The following is a 23,012-nucleotide window of genomic DNA, read 5'->3' on the forward strand; positions in this document are numbered from 1 at the left end:
TCGACCCCGGTCTTGCCGGGTTATTTATTACTTCGACACTCCTGCACTTGGGATAAGACATCAATCTTTTGGTCGTGTCATTTGGCCATGAAAAGCCGTGTTGTTACACAATCATTGGACCGCGCTCAAAGTTTTACAGTAGTTTCCGGAGGCCGTTTTCCTTGAAGGACCTATGGAATCCAACTCGTGAAAGAGGAGGTCTTGTCACGCTAGACCGGAATAACAAGTGAAAAGGGTCATAGGTTTTGATTCAATACTTGGATCGCGCTCAAAGTTTTACTGTAGTTTCTGGAGCCTGTTTTCCTCGAAGTATCTATGGAATCCCTACTCGTTGAAGAGGATGTCATATTGCCAGACTGGAATAACAGCTAAAAAGGGTCATAACTTTTGATCCAATAGTTGGATTGTGCTCAAAGTTTTACAGTAGTTTCCAGAGGCCTGTTTCCTTGTACAACATATGGAATCCCTACTAGTTGAAGAGGAGGTCTTGTCACGCAAGACTTGAATTATAGCTGAAAATGACTATAACTTTTGATCTGACCTTTGGATCGTACTCAGTTTTACCGTAGTTTTTGGAGCTCGTTTTCCTTAAAGTACCTATGGAATCCCTACTTATTGAAGAGGACGTCATGTCGCCAAATCGGAATAACAGCTGAAAAGAGCCATAACTTTTGATCTGATCATTGGATCGCGCTTAAAGTTTTACAGTAGTTTTTGGAGCCCCTTTCCTTGAAGTACCTATGGAATCCCTACTCGTTGAAGAGGACGTCATGTCGCCAGACCGGAATAACAGCTGAAAAGGGCCATAACTTTTGATCCGATAGTTGGATCGTGCTCAAAGTTTTATAGTAGTTTCCGGAGGCTTGTTTCCTTGTACAACATATGGAATCCCTACTAGTTGAAGAGGAGGTCTATCGCGCAAGACTTGAATTATAGCTGAAAATGACCATAACTTTTGATCTGACCTTTGGATCACACTCAAAGTTTTACAATAGTTTTTGGAGCTCGTTTTCCTTAAAGTACCTATGGAATCCCTACTCGTTGAAGAGGACGTCATGTCGCCAGATCGGAATAACAGCTGAAAAGGGCCATAACTTTTGATCTAACCGTTGGATCGCGCTTAAAGTTTTACAGTAGTTTCGGAGCCCATTTTCCTTGAAGTACCTATGGAATCCCTACTCGTTGAAGAGGACGTCATGTCGCTAGATCGGAATAACAGCTGAAAAGGGCCATAACTTTTGATTTGATAGTTGGATCGCACTCAAAGTTTTACAGTAGTTTCCGGAGGCCTGATTCTTTGTACTATCGATGGAATCCTACTCGTTGAAGAGGAGTTCTTGTCGCGCCAGACCGGAACAACAGTTGAAAAGGGCCATAACTTTTATCCGACCATTGGATCGCGCTTAAAGTTTTACAGTAGTTTCCAGAGCATGTTTTCCTTGAAGTACCTATGGAATCCCTACTCGTTGAAAAGGATGCTTGTCACCAGACTGGAATAACAACTGAAAAGGGCCATAACTTTTGATCTAACCATTGGATCCCGCTAAAAAATTTATAGCAGTTTCCGGAGGCCTGTTTCCTAGTACTACGTATGGAATCCCTATTAGATGAAGAGAAGTTCTTGCCGCGCAAGACTGGAATTACAATTGAAAAGGGCCATAACTTTTGATTTGACTATTGGATCGCACTCAAATATTTATAGTATTTTTTGGAGACCCTTTTCCTTGTACTATCAATGGAATCCTACTTGTTGAAGAGGAGGTCTTGTTGCCTCAGACAGGAATTACAGCTGAAAAGGGCCATAACTTTTGATCCGACCGTTGGATCATGCTCAAAGGTTTACGGTAGTTTCCAGAGCCTGTTTTCCTTAAAGTACCTATGGAATCCAACTTGTGGAAGAGGAGGTTTTGTCATGCCAGACCGGAATAATAGATGAAAAGGACCATAACTTTTGATCCAACCTTTGTATCGCGCTCAAAGTTTTACAGTTGTTTCCGGAGCCCATTTTCCTTGAAGTACCAATGGAATTCCAACTCGTTGAAGAGGAGGTCTTGTCGCGCCAGACCAGAATAACAGCTGAAAAGAGCTATAAATTTTGATCCGACAATTGGATTGCGCTCAAAGTTTTATAGTAGTTTTCGGAGCCCGTTTTCCTTGCAGCACCTATAGAATCCCTACTCATTGAAGAGGATGTCTTGTCGCCAGACCGAAATAACAGCTGAAAAGGGCTATAACTATTGCTCTGACCGTTGGATTGCGCTCAAAGATTTATTATAGTTTCCGGAGGTCGTTTTCCTTGAAGAACCTATGGAATCCAACTCGTGGAAGAGGAGGTCTTATCGTGCAAGACTGAAATAACAGCTGAAAAGGGCCATAACTTTTGATCTGACCGTTGGATCGCACTCAAAGTTTTACAGTACTTTCCGGAGGCCGTTTTCCTTATAGCATTTATGTAATTCAACTCGTGGAAGACGAGGTCTTGTCATGCCAAACCAAAATAACAAATGAAAAGGGTCATAACTTTTGATCCGACCGTTGGATCGCTCTAAAATATTTACAGTAGTTTCCAAAGGCACGTTTCCTTGTATAACCTATGGAATCCCTACTAGTTGAAGAAGAGGTCTTGTGGCACCAGACCGGAATAACAGCTGAAAAAGGTTAAAACTTTTGATCCGACTGTTGGATCGCTCTCAAATATTTACTGTAGTTTCTGAAGGCCCGTTTCTTTGTCCTACTTATGGAATCCGAACTAGTTGAAGAGGAGGTTTTGTGGCGCTAGACCGGAATAACAGCTGAAAAGGGTTGTAAGTTTTGATCCAACCGTTGGATGACGCTCAAATATTTACAGTAGTTTCCGGAGGCCCGTTTCCTTGTACTACCAATGGAATTCCTACTAGTTGAAGAGGAGGTCTTGTCGCGACAGATTGGAATAACTGCTGAAAAGCGCCATACTTTTGATCCGACTGGTGGATCGCACTCAAATATTTATAGTAGTTTCTGGAGGCCCGTTTCCTTGAACAACCTATGGAATCCCTACTCATTGAAGATGAGGTGTTGTCGCGCGAGACCTTAATAACAGCTGAAAAGGGCCATAACTTTTGATCCGATAATTGGATCGCGCTCAAATATTCAAAGCAGTTTTTGGAGGCCCGTTTCCTTAGACTACCTATGGAATCTCTACTCAATGAAGAGGTGGTCTTGTTGCACGAGACCTGAATAACAACTGAAAGGAGCCTTAACTTTTGATCCGACCGTTGGATCGCTCTCAAATATTTACCTGAATAACAGTTGAAAAAGGCCATAACTTTTGATCCGATAATTGGATCGTGCTCAAATATTCAAAGCAGTTTTTGGAGGCTCGTTTCCTTAGACTACCTATGGAATCTCTACTCATTGAAGAGGTGGTCTTGTTGCACGAGACCTGAATAACAGCTGAAAGGAGCCTTAACTTTTGATCCGACCGTTGGATCGCTCTCAAATATTTACAGTAGTTTCTGGAGGCCCGTTTCCTTGGACTACCTATGGAATCCCTACTAGTTGAAGAGGAGGTCTTGTGGCGTCAAACCAGAATAACAGCTGAAAAGGCCATAACTTTTGATCCGATCGTTGGATCGTGTTCAAATATGTATAGTAGTTTCCGGAGGTCTGTTTCCTTGTACTACCTCTGGAATCCCTACTAGTTGAAGAGGAGGCCTTGTCGCGCCAGATTGGAATAACAGCTGAAAAGCGCCATAACTTTTAATCTGACTGTTGAATCGCGCTCAAATATTTACAGTAGTTTCTAAAGGCCTGTTTCCTTGGAATATCTATGGAATTCCTACTCGTTGGAGAGGAGGTATTGTCAAGCGAGATCGGAATAACAGCCGAAAGGGGCCATAACTTTTAATGCTACTGTTGGATCGGTCTCAAATATTTATTGTACTTTCCGGAGGCCCGTTTCCTTATACTATCTATGCAATCCCTACTAGGTAAAGAGGAGGTCTTATGGCGCCAGACTAGAATAACAGCTGAAAAAGGCCATAACATTAGATCCGATCATTGGATCGCGCTCAAATATTTACAGTAGTTTTCGGAGGCCTGTTTCCTTTTATTACCTATGAAATCCCTACTAGTTGATACGGAGGTCTTGTCGCTGACCAGAATAACAGCTGAAAAGGGCCATAACTTTTGATTGGACCGTTGGATCGCTTCAAAATATTTACAGTTGTTTCCGGAGGCACGTTTCCTTGTACTACCAATGGAATCCCTACTAGTTGAAGAGGTGGTCTTGTGGCGCCATACCAAAAAAACAATTGAAAATGGCTATAACTTTTGATCCGACCGTTGGATCGCGCTCAAATATTTACAGTAGTTTCTAGAGGCCCATTTCCTTGGACTACCTATGGAATCCCTACTAGTTCAAGAGGAGGTCTTGTGGCGTCAGACCGAAATAACAACTGAAAAGGGCCATAGCTTTTGATCCGACCGTTGGATCGCACTTCAATATTTACAGTAGTTTCCGGAGGCCCATTTACTTGGACTACCTATAGACTCCATACTCATTGAAGAGGAGGTCATGTCGTGCCAAACCGGAATAACAGCTAAAAAGGGCCATAAATTTTGATCCGGCCGTTGGATCTCGCTCAAATATTTATAGTAGTTTCAAGAGGCCCGTTTCCTTGTACTACATATGGAATCCCTACTAGATGAAGAGGAGGTCTTGTCGCGCCAGACCGGAATAACAGCTGAATAGCTCCATAACTTTTGATCCGACCGTTGGATCGCGCTCAAATATTTACAGTAGTTTTCGGAAGCCCGTTTCGTTGTACTACGTTTGGAATCCCTACTAGGTGAAGAGGAGGTCTTGTCGCGCCAGACCGGAATAACAGCTGAATAGCGCCAAAACTTTTGATCTGACCGTTGGATCGCACTCAAATATTTACAGTAGTTTCCAGAGGCCCGTTTCCTTGTACTAGCTATGGAATCCATACTAGTTGAAGAGGAGGTCTTGTCGCGCCAAACTGGAATAATTGCTGAAAAACGCTTTAACTTTTGATCCGACTGTTGGATCACGCTCAAATATTTACAGTAATTTTCGGAACCTGTTTCCTTGTACTATATATGGAATCCATACTAATTGAAGAGGAAGTCTTGTCGCGCAAGACCGAAATTACAGTTGAGAAAGGCCATAATATTTGATCCGACCATTGAATCGCACTCAAACATTTACAGTAGTTTCCAAAAGCCCATTTCCTTGAACTACCTATGGAATCACTACTAGTTGAAGAGGATGTCTTGTGGAGCCAGACCGGAAGAATAGTTGAAAAAGGCCATAACTTTTGATTCGACGGTTGGATCGCGCTCAAATATTTACAGTAGTTTTTAGAGGTCTGTTTCCTTGGACTACCTATGGAATCCCTAATCGTTGAAGAGGAGGTCTAGTCGCGTGAGACGTTAATAACAGCTAAAAAGGGCCATAACTTTTGATCCGACCGTTGGATCCCTCTCAAATATTTACAGTAGTTTCCGGAGGCCTGTTTCTTTGTCCTACCTATGGAATTTGAACTAGTTGAAGAGGAGGTCTTATGGCACTAAATCAGAATAATAGCTAAAAAGGGCTATAACTTTTGATCCAACCGTTGGATCCCACTCAAATATTTAAAGTTGTTTTTGGAGGCCCGTTTCCTTGTACTACCTATGGAATCCCTACTAGTTGAAGAAGAGGTCTTGTGGCGACAGACTAGAATAACAGCTAAAAAACGCCATAACTTTTGATCCGACCGTTGGATCGCGCTAAAATATTTACAGTAGTTTCCGGAGGCCCGTTTGCTTGGAGTCTACATATAGAATCCCTACTTGGTGAAGAGGAAGTTTTGTCTCCCCAGACTGGAATAACAGCTAAAAAGGGCTATAACTTTTGATATGACCATTTGATAGCCTTCAATGTTTTACAGTAGTTTCCAGAGCCTGTTTTCCTTGAAGTACCTATGGAATCCCTACTCGTTGAAGAGGAGGTCTTGTCGCGCCAGACCAAAATAACAGCTAAAAAGGGCCATAACTTTTGATCCAACGGTTGGATTGCGCTCAAATATTTACAGTAGTTTCTGGAGGCCCGTTTCCTTGGACTACCTATGGAATCCCTACTAGTTGAAGAAGAGGTCTTGTGGCGACAAACTAGAATAACAGCTAAAAAGCGCCATAACTTTTGATCCGACCGTTGGATCGCGCTAAAATATTTACAGTAGTTTCCGGAGGCCCATTTGCTTGGAGTCTACATATAGAATCCCTACTTGGTGAAGAGGAGGTTTTGTCTCCCCAGACTGGAATAACAGCTAAAAAGGGCTATAACTTTTGATATGACCATGTGGTAGCCTTCAATGTTTTACAGTAGTTTCCGGAGCTTGCTTTGCTTGAAGTACCTATAGAATCCCTACTCGTTGAAGAGGAGGTCTTGTCACGCCAGACCAAAATAACAGCTAAAAAGGGCCATAACTTTTGATCCAACAATTGGATTGCACTCAAATATTTACAGTAGTTTCTGGAGGCCCGTTTCCTTGGACTACCTATGGAATCCATACTAGTTGAAGAGGAGGTCTTGTCGCGCCAAACTGGAATAACAGCTGAAAAGCGCTCTAACTTCTGATCCGACCGTTGGATCGCGCTAAAATATTTATAGCAGTTTTCGGAGCCTGTTTCCTTGTACTATATATGGAATCCCTACTAGTTGAAGAGGAGGTCTTGTCGCGCAAGACCGAAATTACAGCTGAGAAAGGCCATAACTTCTGATCCGACAATTGAATCGTGTTCTAATATTTACAGTAGTGTCCCGAAGCCCTTTTCCTTTTACTACCTATGGAATCCCTACTCGATGAAGAGGAGGTTTCGTCGCGCCCAACCGAAATAACAGCTGAAAAGCGCCATAACTTTTGATCCTACAGTTGGATTGCGCTCAAATATTTACAGTAGTTTCCGGAGTCCCGTTTCCTTGGAATCCCTACTCGTTGAAGAGAAGATCTTGTGGCGCCAGACCAGAATAATATCTGAAAAGGGCTATTACTTTTGATTCGACTATTGGATCGCATTCAAATATTTACAGTAGTTTTCGGAGGCCCGTTTCCTTGTACTACCAATGGAATTCAACTATTGGAATAGGAGGTCTTCTCGCGCCAAACTGGAATAACAGCTAAAAAGCGCCATAACATTTGATCTGATGGTTGGATTGCGCTCAAATATTTACCGTAATTTTCGAAGGCCTGTTTCCTTGTACTATATATGGAATCCCTACTAGTTGAAGCAAGCTTGTCAATTCCATTCCGTTTCGTCCGGAATGGCCAAAACATTCCATACCAATTCAAAAAACAGAACAATGCGGAACAATTTTCATCTCATTTTAAATCTTAGTCCGTTCTGGATTTTTCGGCTAAATTTCGGCCGAAACGTTCCGGTTTCATTCCACATGTTCCGTTCTACTCTTGAAAAACCATTGAACCTTGTTCAATTTAATTAATTAAACTACCCAAGTATAAAAAACTCTTTTTCATTACTATTTTCAATAACAATGATATTAATAATAATATTGAAAATTATTATTACTATTTTCATTAACAATGATATTAATTTTTTAAAATTAGATTTATCACTAATATATATGGTTTATATTCATGTTGTTTTTTTCATGTTTATACTTTGTAAAAATTTGAGCAAAACAAGGGATGCTTTAGATTCCATTACCTTAATAACATTGACCTAACTTTATATTTAAAAATTTGTGTTAAAATATTTTACTTTTATAATATTTTGATATTTTATTTAAGTTGAATTACTTTAAGTTAAAGATCTATTTAATATTGACTATTTAGAAATATTTTAAATTTTGAAATTATATTTGTTTGGCATTGTGTTTGTATTGCATAATTTATAATGAATTTATCTTGAATTTGAATTATGTTTGTTGAATATATATATATATATATATATATGAACAGTATAACCCCGAAAAGGCACGCCAAAACACTCCGAAACTGAAACATTCCATTCCAATTGAAAAAACGAAGCACCTACCGAAACGGAAATGACAACCTTGAGTTGAAGAGGAGATCTTGTCGCGCAAGACCGAAATTACAATTGAGAAAGGCCATAACTTTTGATCCGACCGTTGGATCGTGCTCCAATATTTACAGTAGTTTCCGGAAGCCCTATTCCGTTTACTACCAATGGATTCCCTACTCGGTGAATAAGAGGTTTTGTCGCGCCAGATCGGAATAACAGCTGAAAAGCGCCATAACTTTTGATCCGATTGTTGGATCATGCAGAAATATTTACAGTAGTTTCCGGAGGCCCGTTTCCTTGGACTACTTATGGAATCCCTACTCGTTGAAGAGGAAGTCTTGTGGCGCCAGACCGGAATAATATCTGAAAAGGGCTATTACTTTTGATCCGACCGTTGGATCGCACTCAAATATTTACAGAAGTTTCCGGAGGCCCGTTTCATTGGACTACCTATGGAATCCCTACTCGTTGAAAAGGAGGTCTTATGGCGCCAGACCGGAATAACATCTGAAAAGGGCTATTACTTTTGATCCGACCGTTGGATCGCACTCAAATATTTACTGTAATTTCCAGAGGCCTGTTTCCTTATACTACCTATGGAATCCAACTGGTGGAAAAGAAGGTCTTATTGCGCCAGACTGGAATAACATCGAAAAAGGGCCATAACTTTTGATCCGACCGTTGGATTACGCTGAAATATTTTTAGTAGTTTTCGGAGGCCCGTTTCCTTGTACTACCTTTGGAATCCCTACTAGTTGAAGAGGAGGTCTTGTCGCGCCAAACTGGAATAACAGCTGAAAAGCGCTTTAACTTTTGATCCGACCATTGGATCACACTCAAATATTTATAGTGGTTTTCAAAGCCTGTTTCCTTGCACTATATATGGAATCCCTACTAGTTAAAGAGGAGGTCTTGTCGCATAAGACTGAAATTATAGCTGAGAAAGGCCATAACTTTTGATCCAACCGTTGGATCGTGCTCAAATATTTACATTAGTTTCCGGAGGCCCGCTTCCTTGTACTACCTATGGAATCCCTACTCGTTGAAGAGGAGGTCTTATGGCGCCACACTGGAATAACATCAGAAAAGGGTTATGACTTTTGATCCTACCGTTGGATCGTGCTCAAATATTTACAGTATTTTCCGAAGGACCGTTTCCTTGTACTGCCTGTGGAATCCCTACTAGTTGAAGAGGAGGTCTTGTCGCGCCAGATCGGAATAACAACTGAAAAGTTCCATAACTTTTGATCCGACTGTTAGATCATGCTCAAATATTTACAGTAGTTTCTGGAGGCCCGTTTCCTTGAACTACTTATGGAATCCCTACTCGTTGAAGAGGAAGTCTTGTGGCGCCAGACTGGAATAACATCTGAAAAGGGCTATTACTTTTGATTCGACCGTTGGATCATGCTCCAATATTTACAATAGTTTCCGGAAGCCCTTTTCCTTTTACTACCTATGGAATCCCTACTCGGTGAAAAAGAGGTCTTGTCGCACGAGACCTGAATAATAGCTCAAAAGGGCCATAACTTTTGATCCGACAATTGGATCGCGCTCAAATATTCAAAGTAGTTTCCGGAGGCCCGTTTCCTTGGACTACCTATGGAATCCCTACTCATTGAAGAGGTGGTCTTGTCACGCGAGACCTGAATAACAGCTGAAAAGAGCCATAACTTTTGATCCGACCGTTGGATCGCTCTCAAATATTTACAGTAGTTTTCGAAAGCCCGTTTCCTTCTCCTACATATGGAATCCCTACTAGGTGAAGAGGAAGTCTTGTGGCGCCAGACTGGAATAACAACTTAAAAGGGCCATAACTTTTGATCTGACCGTTGGATCGTGCTCAAATATTTACAGTAGTTTTCGGAGGCTCGTTTCCTTGTACTACCTATGGAATCCCTACCAGTTGAAGAGGAGGTCTTGTCGCACCAAACTGGAATAACAGCTGAAAAAGGCTTTAACTTTTGATCCGACCGTTAGATCGCGCTCAAATATTTATAGTAGTTTTCGGAGCCTGTTTCCTTGCACTATAAATGGAATCCCTACTAGTTGAAGAGGAGGGCTTGTCGCACAAGACCGAAATTATAGCTGAGAAAGGCCATAACTTTTGATCCGATCGTTGGATCGTGCTCAAATATTTACATTAGTTTCCGGAGGCCCGCTTCCTTGTACTACCTATGGAATCACTACTCGTTGAAGAGGAAGTCTTATGGCACCACAATGGAATAACATCTGAAAAGGGCTATTCATTTTGATCCTACCGTTGGATCGTGCTCAAATATTAACAGTATTTTCCGGAGGACCGTTTCCTTGTACTCCCTATGGAATCCCTACTAGTTGAAGAGGAGGTCTTGTCGCGCCAGATCGGAATAACAACTGAAAATCGCCATAACTTTTGATCCGACTGTTGGATAGTGCTCAAATATTTACAATAGTTTTCGGAGGCCCATTTCCTTGTACTACCTATGGAATCCATACTAGTTGAAGAGGAGGTCTTGTGGCGCCAAACTGGAATAACAGCTGAAAAGCGCTTTAACTTTTGATCCGACCGTTGGATCGCACTCAAATATTTATAGTAGTTTTTGGAGCCTGTTTCCTTGCACTATATATGGAATCCCTACTAGTTGAAGAGGAGGGCTTGTCGCCCAAGACCGAAATTATAGCTGAGAAAGGCCATAACTTTTAATCCGACCGTTGGGTCGTGCTCAAATATTTACATTAGTTTCCGGAGGCCTGTTTCCTTCTCCTACCTATGGAATCCATACTAGGTGAAGAGGAGGTCTTGTGGCGCCAGACTAGAATAACAGCTAAAAAGGGCCATAACTTTTGATCCCACCGTTGGATAGCGCTCAAATATTTACAATAGTTTCCAGAGGCCAGTTTCCTTGTACTACCTATGGAATCCATACTAGTTGAAGAGGAGGTCTTATCGCGCCAAACTGGAATAACAGCTGAAAAGTGCTTTAACTTTTGATCCGACCGTTGGATCGCACTCAAATATTTACATTAGTTTTCGGAGCCTGTTTCCCTATACTATATATGGAATCCCTACTAGTTGAGAGAGGTGGTCTTGTCGCGCAAGACCGAAATTACAGCTGAGAAAGGCCATAACTTATGATCCGACCGTTGGATCATGCTCCAATATTTACAGTAGTTTACGGAAGTCTTATTCCTTTTACTACCTATGGAATCCCTACTCGGTGAAGAGGAGGTTTTGTCGCGCCTGACCGGAATAACAGCTGAAAAGCGCCATAACTTTTGATCCGACTGATGGATCGCGCTCAAATATTTACAATAGTTTCCGGAGGCCCATTTCCTTGGACTACCTATGGAATCCCTAGTCGTTGAAGAGGGGGTCTTGTGGCGCCAGACTGGAATAAAATCTGCAAAGGGTTATTAATTTTGATTCGACCATTGGATCGCCCTCAAATATTTACAGTAGTTTCCAAAGGCCCATTTCCTTGTACTACCTATGGAATCCTTTCTAGTTGAAGAGGAGGGCTTGTCGCGCCAGACAAGAATAATAGCTGAAAAAGGCCATAACTTTTGATTAGATCGTTGGATCGCGCTAAAATATTTACAGTAGTTTTCGGAGGCCCGTTTCCTTGTACTACTTATGGAATCCCTACTAATTGAAGAGGAAGTCATGTCGCGCCAGACCGGAATAACAGCTGAAAAGGGCTATAACTCTTGATCAGACCATTGGATCGCTCTAAAATATTTACAGTAGTTTCCGGAGGCCCGTTTCCTTGTACTACCAATGGAATCCCTACTCGATGAAGAGGAGATTTTGTCGCGCCAGATCGGAATAACAGCTAAAAAGTGCCATAACTTTTGATCCGACTATTGGATCGTGCTCAAATATTTATTGTAGTCTGGAGGCCCGTTTCCTTAGACTACTTATGGAATCCCTACTCGTTGAAGAGGAAGTCTTGTGGCGCCAGACCAGAATAACATCTGAAAAAGGCTATTACTTTTGATCCGACCGTTGGATCGCACTCAAATATTTACAGTAATTTTTGGAGGCCCGTTTCCTTGTACTACCCATGGAATCCAACTGGTGGAAGAGGAGATCTTCTTGCGCCAGACTGGAATAACAGCTAAGAAGGGCCATAACTTTTGATCCGACCGTTGGATCGCACTCAATTATTTACAGTAGTTTTCGGAGCCTCGTTTCCTTGTACTACCTTTGGAATCCCTACTAGTTGAAGAGGAGGTCTTGTCGCGCCAAACTGGAATAACTGCTGAAAAACGCTTTAACTTTTGATCCGACCGTTAGATCGCGCTTAAATATTTATAGTAGTTTTTGGAGCCTGTTTCCTTGTACTATATATGGAATCCCTACTAATTGAAGAGGAGGTCTTGTCGCGCAAGACCAAAATTACAACTGAGAAAGGCCATAACGTTTGATTCGACCGTTGGATCGCGCTCAAATATTTACAGTAGTTTCCAAAGGCCAATTTCCTTGTACTACCTATGAAAACCTTTCTAATTGAAGAGGAGGGCTTGTCGCGCCAAACAAGAATAATAGCTGAAAAATACCATAACTTTTGATTAGACCGTTGGATCGCACTCAAATATTTACAGTAATTTTCGGAGGCCCGTTTCCTTGTAATACCCATGGAATCCATCTGGTGGAAGAGGAGATCTTCTTGCGCCAGACTGGAATAGCAGCTAAAAAGGGCCATAACTTTTGATCCGACCGTTGGATTGCGCTCAATTATTTACAGTAGTTTCCGGAGGCCCGTTTCCTTGTACTACCTTTGGAATCCCTACTAGTTGAAGAGGAGGTCTTGTCGCGCCAAACTGGAATAACTGCTGAAAAACGCTTTAACTTTTGATCCGACCGTTGGATCGCGCTTAAATATTTATAGTAGTTTTTGGAGCCTGTTTCCTTGTACTATATATGGAATCCCTACTAATTGAAGAGGAGGTCTTGTCGCGCAAGACCAAAATTACAACTGAGAAAGGCCATAACGTTTGATTCGACCGTTGGATCGCGCTCAAATATTTACAGTAGTTTCCGAAGGCCAATTTCCTTGTACTACCTATGGAATCTCTACTCGTTGAAGAGGGGTCTTGTCGCGCAAGACCAAAATAACAGCTGAAAAAGGCCTTAACTTTTGATCCGATCATTGGATCCCGCTCAAAGTATTACAGTAGTTGCGGAGGCCGTTTTCCTTGAAGTACCTATGGAATGCAACTGGTGGAAGAGGAGGTGTTGTCGTGCCAGACCAGAATAACAACTGAAAAGGGCCATAACTTTTGATTCGATCGTTGGATTGTGCTCAAACATTTACAGTAGTTTCCAGAGCCTGTTTCCTTGTACTATATATGGAATCCCTACTAGTTGAAAAGAAGGTCTTGTTGCGCAAGACCGCAATTACAGCTGAAAAAAGCCATAACTTTTGATTCGACCGTTAGATCGCGCTCAAATATTTACATTATTTTTTGGAAGCCCTTTTCCTTATACTACCTATAGAATCCTGACTCGGTGAAGAGGAAGACTTTTTGCACCAGACTAGAATAGCAGTTGAAAAGGGACATAACTTTTGATCTGACCGTTGGATCGCACTCAAAGTTTTACAGTAGTTTCCGGAGCCCGTTTTCCATGAAATACCTATGGAATCCCTACTCGTTGATGAAGAGGTCTTGTAGCGCCAGACAGAAATAACAACTGAAAAGGGCCATAAATTTTGATCCGACTGTCAGATCGCCCTCAAAGTTTTACAGTAGTTTCCGGAGCCCGTTTTCCTTGAGGTAGTTTAGTTGATTTTCTTGAGTTTCTGGAATGTTTTTGAATTAAATCCTTAGTTCTTGATAATTCGTAATTGTTTAGCTCTTTTCTGATTTTTTTCATGTCTTCAAATTGTCATATTAATCGTACAAATTTGTATTGTTATTTGTGAATTTGTCATCAAGTTTCATTTTGTTAGTTTCGTAATTTCTTGCTTCTAGAGTCTATATCATATTTATAAATTCACTGCATAGTTGGTTGGTTTTTTTTTCCTGAATTGTTGCTAAGTGATTTCAAGAACTAAAGAAAGGCAATTTGAGTGGAAAAAGGCATAGGGAGCATATTTGAGTGAAAAGCCTATAAATTTGTGTGAAACACGTGTGTGAGGTGTTATTTTTATTGCTAACGATTTTCGTGTAGGTTTTAAAAAAAATGTCTTCTAATAGTGTGCCACAAAAGAACAGTGAAATCCAAGAAGATGGGCTTTCGAGAATACAACAACATATGGAATTTATGTTTGGTAAGCTTATGACTTGGATTGAAAAATTAGAGACTAGGTCTGATGGAGGGCGTAGTAAAAGGGGTAGAGAAGCTAGGAAGGAGGAGAGTGTTGTTGGAAACTCTACAGATGAAGTCGAGGATGATCTTAACCGTGGTGGTGGGTTCTATACACATAGGGGAGAGAGGTATGAGAATCGGTCAAGGATGGGACATATTCGACCACATAGGGATTTTGAGTATAGAGGGGATTTTGATGATTTGGGAGATATAGACCAAAATTTAGGTAGTATTAAGTTAAAAATCCCAGCCTTTAAGGGAAAAACTGATCCGGAAACTTATTTAGATTGGGAAAAAAAGGTGGAGATGATTTTTGACACCCATAGGTACTCTGAAGAAAAGAAGGTTAAGTTAGCTGTAGTGGAGTTTACTGACTATGACCATGGTTTGGTGGGAGAGATTGGTGGTAGAAAGAAAAAGGAATAGAGAAAGACCAGTTAGCACATGAGAGGAGTTGAAGACAATAATGAAGAAGATGTATGTTCCTAAACATTATTATCGGGAGTTGTTTAATCGTTTACAAATGATTACACAAGGTAATAAGAGTGTGGAGGAGTATCAAAAAGAATTAGAGGTGGCTATGATTAGAGCTAATGTTAATGAAGATGAGGAAGTTACGATATCTAGCTTATACGGGGTCTTCTTCGGGTTGGAAGATGAATTATAGGAGAGAGGGTAGTGCATCATTGAAGCCTTTGGTGACTTCTAAAGTTGCCGAACCTAACTCCATGAAGAAGCAGGTTTCGACTAATGATAAAAAATTTAAGGGAGAAGTTCAACCAAAGCGTAATCATGATATAAAGTTTTTCAAGTGTCAAGGATTGGAACACTATGCATCAGAATGTGCAAATCGTCGAGTTATGATTCTAAGGGATGATGGAGAGATTGTGTCCACTAGTGAGGAGTCTGATTGTGATGACATGCCCCCACTTGAGGATGCTAGTGATTTAGAATATGCTGTTGGTGATAAAGTTTTGGTGATTAGAAGGTCACTTAGTGTTCAGACTAAGGAGGATGATGTAGAGCAACAAAGGGAGAACATCTTCCATACTAGATGCCTAATCAACGATAAGGTATGTAGTATGATCATTGATAGTGGTAGTTGTACTAATGTTGATAGTGTTACTTTGGTTAGAAAGTTGGGATGAATACCATAAAGCATGAGAGGCCTTATCAACTTCAATGGTTGAATGAATGTGGTGTTGTTAGGGTGAATAAACAGGTGATGATTTCTTTTTCAGTAGGCAAATATAAGGATAAAGTGTTATGTGATGTTGTGCCTATGCATGCTACTCATCTGTTACTAGGGAGGCCTTGGCAATTTGATAGAAAAGCCAAGCACGATGGGTTTAAGAACAAGTATTCTTTAGAAAAGGATGGAAGGATTTATATACTTGCCCTACTCTCACCAAAGCAAGTGTATGAAGATCAAATTCAATTGAAGAAGGGTTATGAGGAAGAGAAACATGTTTCGGCCAAAGTGGAGGAACAAAAAGATTTGGCTAAAATGGAAAAACAAGCTGAACAGCATGGTGAGGATGTGAGGAACAGAGAAAAGAAAGTGAGCCATGAGTTGAAAACAAAAGGGAACAAAGTTTCAGCCCTTAGGACATTAGGGGAGGGTCATGGCCAAAAACAAAAAGATGAAAAGAAGGCCGAGAGTGGAGAGAAAATGAGTGGAGAGAAGAATGAAAGGGTAAGAAAAGAAGAGTGTGTAGAAAAGGTGGGGAAACACCTTAATTTTTTTGCAAAATCTAATGATCTTAAACATGCCTATCTTTTTGACTTGCCTATGATTTTACTTGTGTATAAGGAGGCATTCTTTAACTCAGATGATTTAGATTCTTGTGTTCCTAGTGTTGTTAAAGTTCTTTTGCAGGAATTTGAGGATGCCTTTCCGAATGACATTCCTAGTGTTTTGCCGCCAATTAGAGCTATTGAGCATCAAATTGACTTTGTTCCAGGAGCATCTATACCAAATAGGCCAGCTTATAGGAGCAATTCTGAAGAGAATAAGGAGCTTCAAAGGCAAGTGGGGGAGTTAATGTCGAAAGGATACATTCGAGAGAGCGTGAGTCCTTATGCAATTCTCGTGCTTCTTGTTCCAAAAAAGGACAAAACTTGGCGAATATGTGTGGATTGTCGAGCTATCAATAACATCACTGTAAAGTATCGACATCCCATTCCTAGATTAGATGATATGTTGGATGAATTACATGGTTCTAAATTGTTTTCGAAAATTGATTTGAAAAGTGGTTATCATCAAATTAGGATGAAAGAAGGGGATGAATGGAAAACTGCTTTTAAAACTAAATATGGTTTGTATGAGTGGTTGGTTATGTCTTTTGGACTTACTAATGCACCTAGTACTTTTATGAGATTGATGAATCATGTGTTGCGTGCTTTTATTGATAAGTTTGTAGTTGTTTACTTTGATGATATCTTGATTTATAGTAAGGAGATTGATAAGCATATAAGTCATTTGAGACAAGTTTTAATGTGCTTAGAAAAGAGTCCTTATATGCTAATTTGAAAAAGTGTGACTTTTGCATGGATAGGATTGTTTTTCTTGGATATGTGGTTAGCGCAAAAGTTATAGAAATGGATGAGGCTAAGGTTAAGGCTATTCAAGAATAGCCTACACCAAAATCCATAATAGACGTTAGGAGTTTTCATGGTTTGGCTAGTTTTTATAGGAGATTTGTTAAAGACTTTAGTACGATAGCCTCTCTATTGACTGAAATTGTTAAGAAAGCCGTGGGTTTTAAGTGGGGAGAAGTACAAGAAAATGCTTTTAGCTTGTTAAAATCAAAGTTGATTTCGGCACCTTTACTATCTTTACCTGATTTTAATAAAGCTTTTGAGATTGAATGTGATGCTTCAAGAATAGGTATTGGAGCTGTTTTAATGCAAGAAAAATGGCCCATTGCTTATTTTAGTGAGAAACTCAATGGTGCAACTCTTAACTATCCCACTTATGATAAAGAGTTGTATGCAGTCGTGTGAGCTTTGGAGACTTGGCAACATTATCTGTGGCCCCAAGAGTTTGTCATACATACTGATCACCAATTGTTGAAACATTTGAAGGGTCAAGGTAAGTTAAGTAGGAGACATGCTAAGTGGGTTGAATTTATTGAAACTTTTCCATATGTGATTAAATACAAACAAGGTCAGGAAAATGTGGTCGTCGATGCCTTGTCGCGAAGGTATGTTCTTCTTAATACTCTTAATACTAAATTGCTAGGATATGAGTATATTAAGGAATTGTATCTTGATGATCATGATTTCAGTGCTATATATGACACATGCAAGGTTTTAGCCATGGATAAATATTTTAGGCATGATGGATTTTTGTTTAAGGAAAATAAGTTATGTGTGCCTAATTGTTCTTTACGTGAATTACTTGTGAGGGAAGCACATGGGGGAGGTTTAATAGGGCATTTTGGAATTAGTAAAACTTTAGAGGTTCTGCATGAGCACTTTTATTGGCCTAATATGAAAAGAGATGTGCAAAGAATGTGTGATAGGTGCATAACATGTAGACAAGCTAAGTCTAGGGTAATGCCTCATGGACTATACACACCTTTGCCTGTTCCTAAGGAACCTTGGGTTGATATTTCTATGAATTTCATTTTGGGTCTACCTAGGTCTAGGAAAGGGAGAGATTCTATATTTGTTGTTGTGGATAGATTTTCTAAGATGGCACATTTCATTGCTTGCCATAAAACTGATGATGCAATAAATATAGCTGACCTATTCTTTAGAAAGGTCATTCGACTACATGGTCTTCCTAGGAGCATTGTATCCGATCGAGACGTTAAGTTTTTGAGTTACTTTTGGAAGGTTTTGTGGGGTAAGTTAGGAACTAAACTTTTATATTCTACTACTTGTCATCCACAAACAGATGGCCAAACTGAAGTTGTTAACCGAACTTTGATTCAATTGTTAAGGGCTATCATTCAAAAGAATCTTAAAAATTAGGAAGATTGTTTGTCATTCATTGAATTTGCATATAATCGTAGTGTGCGTTCTACTACTGATTATTCCCCATTTGAGATTGTTTATGGTTTTAACCCTTTAACACCATTAGATTTGATTCCTTTGTCTGTTGATGAAATTGTTAGTTTTGATGGACATCAAAAAGCACAAGTGGTGAAAGATCTCTAAGCAAACATTCGGCAACAAATAGAAAAAAAGAATGAACAATATGCAAACAAAGCCAATAGGGGACAAAAATTAGTGAGATTTGAACCAGGTGATTGGGTTTTGGAGCATATGAGGAAAGAAAGGTTTCCTGAACAAAGAAGATCAAAGTTGATGCCTCGAGGAGATGGTCCTTGATCATAGAAAGGATTAATGATAATGCCTACAAAGTGGATCTACCAGGTGAGTATGGTGTTAGTGCTACATTCAATGTTTCTGATCTTTCTTCATTTGATGTAGGTGATGATTCGAGGTCGAATCCTTTTGTGGAGCGAGGGGATGATGCGATCCAACCATCAAAGGATCCATTGGAGGTTCTAGATGGTCCAGTTACTAGGCTTAAGGCTAAAAAGTTCAAAGAAGCTTTCAATGGACTTCTTTAAGATACGTGGGCTAAGGTGGCCTTCAAGAGGATTTGTAATAATAAAGAGTAAGCCTTGATTAATCTGATTCATGTTCAAGAGGGGCTTGTTGGTGGAATTACCATTACACAAGGATTGGGAGAAAAAGACTAAACTCGGACAGTTTGACCTTTAGTTACTCTTTTAGTCATAACTGGAGTTACAGATCCAATTTTGATGTGATTCTAGTTGGGCTAGAAACTAGACTTCCATACCTTTCCAATGGTATATGCACACCTTCTAATTCATTAAGACGAGAGAGAACCATCCATTTTAAGTTGGGTCTTGCTGCTGCCAGACAGAATGCGGAAACAACGAACTTGTCTTATTTAATTAGTTGGGCTATCAAACTTTAATTATTTTGAGAAGAGACAATTTGTTTGGGTTTTAGACTTGTTTATTTTTTTTATTTTAATTAGTTTGGGCTAGTTTTAGCTTGGGTTGATTATTATTTAAATTGGGTTTATGTGAAACCCATTAGAGAAACTAGGGTTTTGGCTTGAAGTATAAATACTCTTTAGGAATAATTTTAGGGTAGACTTTTTGATAATATTTTCAGCATTGTAGCCGACTTTTGGTTGCTCAATCTTGGTTCTTGATTCAACTTTTAACTCTTCAAAGAATTGACTTTTGGCTACTTTTGCTCGTTTCCAGGTGTAGGTGTTGTGATCGAGTTGGTTTATAGTCTTGTTGCCTTGGAGCAAGTCTTCCATTGTGATAAGCTCATTCAAATCTCAACAAACTTGGGTTAGATTGATCTTGGGGTCACGAATACCACTAAATTTCTCTAGCGTTCGCATTAGGAGGTCTTGTTGTGCCAAACTGGAATAACAGCTGAAAATGGCCATCACTTTTGATCCGACCGTTGGATCGCTCTCAAATATTTACAGTAGTTTCGGAAGCCCGTTTCCTTGGACTACCTATGGAATCCCTACTAGTTGAAGAGGAGGTCCTGTGGAGCCAGACCAGAATAACAGCTGAAAAAGGCCATAACTTTTGATGCGATCGTTGGATCGTGCTCCAATATTTACAGTAGTTTTCGGAGGCCCATTTCCTTGGACTACCTATGGAATCCCTACTCGTTGAAGAGGAGGTCTTGTCGCGCCAGACCAGAATAATAACTTAAAAGGGCCATAACTTTTGATCCGACCGTTGGACTGCGCTCAAATATTTACTGTAATTTTCGAAGGCCTATTTCCTTGTACTATATATGGAATCCCTACTAGTTGAAGAGGAGGTCTTGTCGCGCAAGACTGAAATTATAGCTGAGAAAGGTCATAAATTTTGATCCAACCATTGGATCGTGCTTAATTATGTACAGTAGTTTCCGGAGGCCCGTTTCTTTAGACTACCTATGGAATCCCTATTCGTTGAAGAGGAGGTCTTGTCATGCAAGACCGCAATAACAGCTGAAAAGGGCCTAACTTTTGATTCGATCGTTGGATCCCACTCAAAGTATTACAATAGTTGCGGAGACCAAAGTTTTACAGTAGTTTCCTGAGGCCATTTTCCTTGAAATACCAATGAAATGCCTACTTGTTGAAGAGAAGGTTTTGTCGCGCCATACCAGAATAACAGCTGAAAAGGGCCATAAATTTTGATCCGACCGTTGGATCGCCCTCAAAGTTTTACAATAGTTTCCGGAGCCTGTTTTCCTTGAAGTACCTATGGAATTCCTACTCGTTGAAGAGGAGGTCATGTCGCGCCATACCAAAATAACAGCTGAAAAACGCCATAAATTTTGATCCGACCGTTGGATCGCGCTCAAATATTTACAGTAGTTTCCAGAGGCCCGTTTCCTTTGACTACCTATGGAATCCCTACTCGTAGAAGAGGTCTTATCGCGCCAAACCAGAATAACAGCTGAAAAGTGCCATAACTTTTGATCCGACCGTTGGATCGTGCTTAAATATTTACAGTAGTTTTTGGAGGCTCGTTTCATTGTACTACCTATGGAATCCCTACTAGTTGATGAGGAAGTCTTGTTGCGCTAGACTGGAATAACAGCTGAAAAGGATCATCACTCTTGATCCGACCGTTGGATCGCTCTCAAATATTTACAGTAGTTTTCAGAGACCTGTTTCCTTGGACTACCTATGGAATCCCTACTAGTTGAAGAGGAGGTCTTGTGGAGCCAAATCGGAATAACAGCTGAAAAGGACCATCACATTTGATCCGACCGTTGGATCGCTTTTAAATATTTACAGAATTTTCCGGAAGCCAGTTTCCTCGTACTACCTATGGAATCCCTACTAGTTAAAGAGGAGGTCTTGTCGTGCCAGACTGGAATTACAGCTGAAAAGGGCCATAACTTTTGATCCGACCGTTGGATCGCGCTCAAATATTTACAGTAGTTTCCGGAGGCCCGTTTCGTTGGACTACTTATAGAATCCCTACTCTTTGAAGAGGAGTTCTTGTCGCGCAAGACCGAAATAACATCTGAAAAGGGTCTTAACTTTTGATCCAATCGTTAGATCCTGCTCAAAGTATTATAGTAGTTGCGGAGGCCGTTTTCTTTGAAGTACCTATGGAATCCAACTGGTGGAAGAGGCAGTCTTGTCACACCAGACCGAAATAATGGTTGAAAAGGGCCATAACTTTTGATCCGACCGTTGGATTGTACTCAAACATTTACAGTATCTTCTAGAGCTAGTTTCCTTGTACTACCTATGGAATCCCTACTAGTTGAAGAGGAGATCTTGTCGCGCCAAACCAGAATAACTGTTGAAAAGGGACATAACTTTCGATCTGACCGTTGGATCGTGTTGAAATATTTCCAGTAGTTTCTGGAAGCCTGTTTCCTTGTACTACCTATGGAATCCATACTAGTTGAAGAGGAGGTTTTGTCGAGCCAAACCGGAATAACAGCTGAAAAATGCTATAATTTTTAATTTGACCGTTGGATCGCCCTCAAATATTTACAGTAGTCACCGGAGACCCATTTCCTTGCACTACCTATGGAATCCCTACTCGGTGAAGAGGAGGTCTTGTCGCGCCAGACCGGAATAACAGCTGAAAAGGGCCATAACTTTTAATCAAACCGTTGGATCGCTCTCAAATATTTACAGTAGTTTCTGGAGGCCCGTTTCCTTGCACTACCAATGGAATCCATACAAGTTCAAGAGGAGGTGTTGTCGCGCGAGACCGGAATAACAGCTGAAAAGGGCCAAAACTTTTGATCAGACCGCTGGATCGATCTCAAATATTTATAGTAGTTTCCAGAGGCCCGTTTCCTTGCACTACCTATGGAATCCATACAATTTGAAGAGGAGGTCTTGTCGTGCCAGACCGGAATAATAGCTGAAAAGGGCCATAACTTTTGATTAGACCGTTGGATCGCTCTCAAATATTTATAGTAGTTTCCGGAGGCCTGTTTCCTTGCACTACCTATGGAATCCATACAATTTGAAGAGGAGGTCTTGTCGTGCCAGATTGGAATAACAGCTGAAAAGGGCCATAACTTTTGATCCGACCATTGGATCGGTCCCAAATATTTACAGTAGTTTCCGGAGGCCCGTTTCCTTGTACTACCTATGGAATCCCTACAACGTGAAGAGGAGGTCTTGTCGCGCCAAACCGGAATAACAGCCGAAAAGAGCTATAACTTTTGATCCGACCGTTGGATCGCGCTCAAATATTTATAGTAGTTTCCGGAGGCTCGTTTGCTTGAACTACCTATCGAATCCCTACTATTTAAAGAGGAGGTCTTCTCGTGCCAGACCAAAATAACAGCTGAAAAGCATCATAACTTTTGATCCGATCATTCGGTCATGCTCAAATATTTACAGTAGTTTCCGGAGGCCTGTTTCCTTGGACTACCTATGGAATCCCTACTTGTTGAAGAGGGGGGCTTGTCGTGCGAGACTAGAATAACAGCTGAAAAGTGCCATAACTTTTCATCCGATCATTGAATTGGTCTCAAATATTTACGGTAGATTCCGGAGGCCCGTTTCCTTGTACTACCTATGGAATCCATACTAGTTGAAGAGGAGGTCTTGTCGCGCCACACCGGAATAACAGCTGAAAAGAGCTATAACTTTTGATCCGACCGTTGGATTGCGCTCAAATATTTATAGTAGTCTCCG

General features: G+C 40.6%; 1 pseudogene; it reads left to right on the forward strand.

Moving 5' to 3' along the window:
- Positions 1-14,928: 14,928 nt before the first annotated feature.
- Positions 14,929-18,909, forward strand: LOC133677530 (uncharacterized; annotated as a pseudogene).
- Positions 18,910-23,012: the final 4,103 nt, after the last annotated feature.

Source organism: Populus nigra, chromosome 17 (assembly GCF_951802175.1).
Source record: "Populus nigra chromosome 17, ddPopNigr1.1, whole genome shotgun sequence".
In the NCBI taxonomy this organism is placed as follows: Eukaryota; Viridiplantae; Streptophyta; class Magnoliopsida; order Malpighiales; family Salicaceae; genus Populus; species Populus nigra.